The 7225-nt window shown below is 42.4% G+C and overlaps 1 long non-coding RNA gene across 6 annotated transcripts in view; it reads right to left on the bottom strand.

Annotated features, from left to right (window-relative positions):
- Positions 1–1736: 1736 nt before the first annotated feature.
- The window catches only part of LOC134482799 (uncharacterized), a 79231-nt gene continuing 73742 nt past the window's right edge, over positions 1737–7225 (bottom strand). For all 6 annotated transcript variants that reach the window (XR_010059354.1, XR_010059348.1, XR_010059364.1 and 3 more), the window contains 2 exons: positions 6647–6768; positions 1737–5190 (listed from right to left, as the gene is read on the bottom strand). This is a non-coding gene — a long non-coding RNA (uncharacterized LOC134482799). The remainder of the gene's footprint in view (positions 5191–6646; positions 6769–7225) is intronic.

The raw sequence follows: 7225 nt of genomic DNA, 5'->3' as shown, positions 1-7225 counted from the left end.
AAACAGACAATGCTGCCCTAAGCAGTCTCGTCCCTTACAGAAGTGTCACTGTAGCAAGATGGAGAATGTCCATCTCTACTGGCTTTCCATAGGAGTGAAAACTAGCCTGGGTGTGTCCTGCTGTGCCCAGGGCTCTGCACTCTGGCTTATGATGTGGAGGCCCAGAGCAGCTGTCCAGCATAGCATGTGAGACCTTGAACGCACTGCATTTAAGTCCTAGGGTGAGTCTCATGTGGTCAAACTGCATGACTCAGGTGGCTGACATCTAATCTGCTGTGATTGACATCGCTGGCTTTTACAATGTGGGTGTAGCCTTAGGGGCCATGTTCTCTGAGTTGCATACCTCTGTGGATGAGGCCCACAAACTCCAGGGCACTGGTGACAGACCTGGAAAAGGACAGCATGAGTCAGAGGTAACCCCCTGGATGATCTGACAAGGGATAAGCACTCTGCACTCAGGGTAACCTTACCTTACTCATCTGACAGACAATTCTCATGTGAACCAAGTGTGGTAAGTTTGTCCTCTTTGGACACACAGATGTACATGCAGATAGAGCACTAAAGTAAATGAATCTTAAAAGAAAGGAACAAAGGAATGAAAGAAGGAAGAAAAGAAAGATAAAGAATGAAAGAAAGAATGAATGAAAGGAAAGAAAGAATGAAAGAGACAGAGAGAGAGAGAGGGAGGAGGAGGAGGAGGAGGAGTAAAGAAAGGAGGAAGCAAACAAGCAAGCTGCTCAGCTGTAGAGAAATGGGCCTGTAATCCCAGACACTCAAGACACACAGTAGGGAGGGGGATCAGAAGTTCAAAGCTAGCCTGGTCTACAGCATGAGTTTCAGGTCTGCTTGGACAACTTAGTGACACCCTTTATCTAAAGGTGAGGAGGGCTAAGGCTACTAACTCAGTGGTAGAGCACTCATGGGGGAAGCAGACTGCTGTCCATTGATAACTCTCCTTTCTTGCTCTGAAATAGACAATGGTGTTAGAAGAGTCAAAGGTCCCTGTCTTAGCATCCACTATTCTATTTGCTACAACGTTAAGGGTCCAATTTTTGGTATTTTTTCAGTGATCAAATCTATGAAACAAAACTTAAGCAATACTCTTATTGCTGTCAGAGTGGCAGGTGGATGATAAATGCTTGCCCACCTGCATCAGTAAAAAGCTGGTTCCTTGGACTCCCTGCAAACACATCACTGCTAACTGTATGCCTTGTGTAGGCTTTTCCAGCACTGTACGTAGCTTGAAAACCTTCCCTGCTATGGACCCTTGAGTGGGCATCCTGCCTCTCAGTCTCAGAATGGAGCAAAGATCCCCTGGTCACCTCTAGGCTCACAGGTCAGGGACCTCTTCCATCCCGTGGTGAGGAAGACTGACACGGCTGCACACACTTTGGAAAAAGAACATATTGGCAACCCTTATCGAAAATGATGCTTCTCACTTTCCATTATGGCATTCTATAAAATATGGGTATTTCCAGGTATAATTAGACGTGTTGTTGATTGAGTGTGTGTATGTTTTGGAGGTTGGAGGCGGATAATTCGTTTCTCCAAGCCCCTTCCTCAATTTTGGGTGATAAACATTGACTCTCATATAGTCTTTTAATAATTTACAGTTATTTATATATTTTTAAGTTTTGCTTATTTTTACAAACTTTTTGTTCCTCTCTCTCTCTCTCTCTCTCTCTCTCTCTCTCTCTCTCTCTCTCTCGCTCTCTCTCCCTGTCTCTGTCCCTCCCTCTACCCCTCCCTTCCTTCCTGTCTCTCTCTCTCTCTGGGTAATTAGATATAATACTCAGGGTCAGGACATTCTACCCTTGAGCTACCCCAAACAGAAAAAGGTTATAAACAACTTTATTATGATATCTGTGACATATAAAGCTGAAACGTGTTAGACGTGAGCATCTTGATGTTCCTAAAGACATGTACTTTCTCAGATACAGAATTCCAGCGGGCTAAAATTCCTGCTGTTACTTCAGATTAACCTTTGTCATGAACTGAACCAATGGGGAACATAGTAAGCACAGTCCCTGAGCTGCTTCCTAGGTCGGTAGCACTGGCTCCATCCCAGGCACAGCTGGAGTGGGCAGCTGTAAGGTTGAGGACCTGCACTCAGGACACTGGGCTCCAGGAGCACCTCACCTTCAGGTCATCCTGTGTACCTCTGATCGTCACTCCTGGGTTCTCACTGCCTGGCACTTAACCATAGACATCACTGTAGAATTATCTAAGGCCAGAATGTCAAAAACATAGTTGTTATGAATTTCTACTTTGAAAATGTCAAATGTTGGGCTGCTTGAACAGTTTTCAAGAACAGGTTCAAGAAATGAACCTGGGAGAAACACAAGAAATATAGCCTGAAGTCTCTTCCAAAACAGCCACTCCAGCATAAGCTTCCACAGGCAGTCACTCTCCTCTGCACTACCGTCCCCCTTGTTTTGCAGCTCATGGATCTCCTTGCTTAGCATGTCCACAAGGTGCATTTGCTGTTGCTTCTCCAGCTTCTCCCTGGCATCTTGTTTCCATGGGTCTGGAGACAGACTATCCCCATAGGACAACTCCTCTTTACTGATAGTTTTCTACTGCAGATTCCTGTGCTCAATAGTGGGGGGCTGCTGCTGGGGCTACAGCTCCAGAGTAACTGTTTCTTGGGGCCTCTGCAGTGTGGAAGGTTTTCCTGGTTGGGCCGGTGTGGCCAAAAGAGATAAGGAAGCAGGGATCAGGGAATGAGAGTGCATCTGCCCCAGATTCTACTCCTGCTCCCCGTGCTTCCTCTCTGCTTCCTTATCCAGGCAGGCCTTCTATATCTCAGACCACCACTGCTGCTCCTCCTTCTTTTTTGCTAGCCAGCAACCACCTGAGCAGACTGGGATCCTGCCTTGTTTGCAGAAGGTGGTGGGAGGGGCAAAGCCACTGAAATGCCATCAAAACCACTGGTGTAGGTGGACATGTGGTGGAGGAGGTGGTGGAGGGAGGTCTGTTCATATGGGCTGGAAGACAGTCACAGGGGTGGGCAGCACCTCTGCTGGGTTTTCCAATGGCCAGGACCACTCTTGGTAGAGTGGAAGCAGGGGTAACTGACTTGGAGGAATATTTCAGGTGCTCCTGGCTGGATGTCATAGAGTCCACTGAGGAGCTCTGGATCCACATATCATTGTCACACTAGAGATCCATGCTGGCCACTACTCAATGCAGCTCAAGTTGGTAAAACTCTTCCTGAAGTTCTTCCATTGAAGGGGTAACACACCGAGAAAAGAAAAGACGAAGATCTAATACTTCAGAGACTCACCAGAGATATTAACAAAATTTCATGCATGTTTCTTTCTCACAGAGGAGGTAAGAAAACTGAGGAATGGGTGTATAACCAGACCTGACACTGCTTTATGGCTCACTCTCCAAGTAACCAGCTGTACCTGTGTGTACAAAGGAATAAAAAGATTTTTCTATACACTGATGCATGCTGTTTGTGGCATTGTCACTCCTGCAATTTAGCTCCTAGCTTCAGGACTACGTAGAGGGGTCTGTTCTTGTGAAATGTAAAGAAATAAACAATGAGATTCATAAAACTGCATAAAAGGTGAACTTTGTCCTCGGGGATCTGTTTTACAATCTTTAAAAAAGCAATCATGGGGGTTGACACCCCAAAAGGAGCTTTGCCATCTCAGGAAGAGGTGATAGACGGGTTTGTATGAGGGGTTATTGGCAAGACAGGAAGGGCTAATATTGGATTATAAAATAAATAAATAAATAAATAAATAAATAAATAAATAAATAAATGGTTTTTTAAAGAATATATTTTAAAAGCCATGATAAAAAATGTAATTTTGACCCTATGCTTTCAATAAAAAAAATCTTTTTTTTTTCTGAGCTTGGTACCGAACCCAGGGCCTTGCGCTTCCAAGGCAAGCACTCTACCACTGAGCTAAATCCCCAACCCCAATAAAAAAAATCTTAAATTTTCTTATTTACTCATTTACACTAATTCTCATGTTCCCCGATTCATTAATTTATTTGACTAGTGTAATAGAAATAAACTTAAATGACCAAAATTCAGGAATGATAGTTAATGTAATTTGTTGGGAACTGTATCAAAGAAGTCAGATATTTCACAAGTAAGAAAGTGTTCCAGCTCATCTTAGACCTCAGTGCAGGGTTCTCCAGTGAAGACAGATGTTAGCTGCTGTTGTAGTGGTATATGCACACTTCTCTCCAGGGATAGGAGGCTGATCTATTAGAAATAGTGTTAAAAACCCAAGTGTCACATTAAATAACAAGTAAAATAAACATAACAACATTCCTTTAAATGCAGGAGCCATGGCATACCCATCATACACTGAGGGCAGGATGTTTAGCACTGAGCCAGAGACAAAGATGTACCAGAAGTCGGCTTCACGCACCCCTACAAGTCTCCTGACGCCACAGACCAGGAGCAGGACTTTCTCCAGGACCAGATGAGATCTGGGCTAGAGACATGAGAGTAAATACGTGAAGCCTTTTGGAGGTTGAAGCCTTTTGGACGTTGGGGTCTCTATTCAGTATACTCCATCCTCACTACTTTGTTAGCAACTCTTTTAAGTGTAAAAATGATCTCCACTAACTTGGAAACCCGATCCATTTTGAAGACACATTTACAGTGCATTTTGATCTATAAGGTCAAGGGTTTTCCAAATAAAATCCTAATTTTGGACTAATATGAGACCTCTATGAAAACTGTATTCTAGCTGGCCAAGGGACACAAAAAACAATGATCAAAGTATAAACAATGATCTGGGTGACAAGGTGACTTAGAGAATGCCTCTTCTTACTTGTCACATTGGGGCTGAAAGGGTGATCTGCTCTGTTTTTCATCAGACTGTCTTTACCAGGCAGCTTCGTTGGATGACTGTGCTCTGTCCAAGGCTTTTGAGGACTCTTTGGGGAGCGGTTTTGAGCTGAATTATTATAGAGCTCAAAACCTTTACTCTTCCACCTATCGATGTTGGATAATGCCATCCTCTGCTACATAAGTGGCTGGAGCCATGGATCCCTCCTTGTGTACTCATGAGTTCATGGTTTCCTACCTGGTAGCTGTGGGGTCTGGTTGGTTGATATTGTTGTTCTTCCTATGGGATTGCAAACCTCTTCAGCTCCTTCAGTTCTTTCTCTAACTCCTCCATTGGGGTCCCCATATTCAGTGTAATATTCAGCTGCAAGCTGAACAGGGCATTGAGATGGGAATGGGTGGGTGGGAGCGGGATCATACTCATAGAAGCAGGGGCAGGGGGTTGGGAGAGCATGGGAAGGGGGTAACATTTGAAATGTAAATACATAAAATATCCAAGAAAAATAAAACTCATAAAAACTTCACTCTGTGCTCTGGGTTTACCTGAGCCATAACGATCTGAAACTGAAACCAAAGCCAATTCACTCATTCTCTCTCCCTCATTCTTTCTAAGATGAAGAGCTTCAAAGGATGCATCTAAAATTCTTATATTTAATAACTGCTCTTGGTATAATAGGGTGATCTTTTATATACATTCTTTGACCAGCCTAAAAATGCAAAAACGAGCAAGCAATCAGAAGAAACCATAGCCCAGGGTCTCACTATATATTTGAGGCTGGTCTGGAATTCAGTACACAGGCAGGAGGACCCCAAAGTCACAGAAATCTGCCTCTTTCTGCATCCTTAGAGCTGGCATTAAAGGTACATGCCACCACAAATAGCTTTATACGAACATTTTGAAAAGCTTTTACATATATTGTCTAGAAAAACTTTTCATTCACTTAGTATGTATGTATGTATGGGAGAAATTGACCTTATTTATTTTCTCAGATCTGACTTATAATTTGTAAATAACAAAGTAACTATTTTTCGAGTAATATTTAAAAGTACTCAACTACTCTTCTCTCACCTGATAACACACATATTATTTTCCATCAATCAGTATGACAGCATCACATGGTGCTGTCCCCTGGTGTGATTATCAATGCCTGTTCACAGTTTAGTCTTCCTGTCTGCTCACCTGGGACTCATTCGTTACCCACTTCCCTCTTTGAGTTTGTAAATGGTGTTCTGCTTTAATATGCCAACACATGGTCTAGCCAGGATTGTTTCCTGTTCCTCGCTTTAGTATACAGGATTCTAGGCTGTCAGACACTGATATTGTTGTTGATACTGTAGCTACAAAGGTTAGGCGCTAAGGTGTGCAGGTTCCAAAGCTGAGGCAGGGTCAGAAGAGAGTTCACAATACTGCACTTAACAGACTGTAACTATATCTAGGAAACTGTACCATTAGATCTGATCTGAATCATGATCCAGAAGTATTTCTCAGCATCATGCACTCAGTCTCAACTAACTTCTTCCTTGAAGAGCTGAGCAAGAGCTGTGGTAGGAGCTACTACATGGGAATTTTAGGGCCTCTCTTTATAAAAATAATTTATGTGTATGGGTGTTTGCCCAGCATGTGTACACACGAATGCTTGACTCATGTCCAGAGAACTTAGAAAAGTGCTTTAAATCCCATAAAATTAGAGTTTTGGGATAACACTGGTGTTGTAAAATACTGAATCATCTTTCCAGCCCCAGATTTTGATAACTTTTAGGAGTAGCCATATCTCAATACAGGATCACTATATGTTGGCTAACCTGGCTTGAGTCACTAGCTCTTACCTCTCTGCACCATGGAGGACAATGGCTGGGTAAGAAAGGTGGACAGGCAGTGAAAGAGGATGCCTTGATTTGCAACTTCCAGGGTAACCATGGGACTGGTACTAGTCATGAGTTCTGCTGCCCTAGGAAGAAAATATAAAGAAACAGCGGTCACTGTCACAGTAGAGTCTATGTTCAGAATACTTGTGCTTAGGTTCCTCAGCCTGGTTGCTGTTTGGGGAAATAAACCAGACTTTCAGAAGATTATGTCCTCTCTACATCACTTATGATAATCAATTATAAAACAGGTAAGTATATTCTATTCTATAACATTAACATTAAGATATTTAAACATTTTACAAGCTCTAAGTATATGTGTACATATTTATATAATTATTTAAGGTAATACTCTATACTAATATACATTCTTAAGAGTGAACACAAAATGAGATTCCTGTGCTCTAAGAACTAGGATTATTGGGGAAGGTGGGTAAACACAAAGATCTTTTACATCACTACTTTTTGAATTCAAATTTCAAAATGCAAAATATCACTTCAGTACATTAAAACTAACCAATCAGTTGAGGCTTTAAAGGAACC

This window comes from Rattus norvegicus, chromosome 1 (assembly GCF_036323735.1).
Source record: "Rattus norvegicus strain BN/NHsdMcwi chromosome 1, GRCr8, whole genome shotgun sequence".
Classification (NCBI taxonomy): Eukaryota; Metazoa; Chordata; class Mammalia; order Rodentia; family Muridae; genus Rattus; species Rattus norvegicus.
The sequence above is the reverse complement of the archived record's forward strand: the minus strand, read 5'-3'. Positions and strand labels throughout refer to the sequence as shown.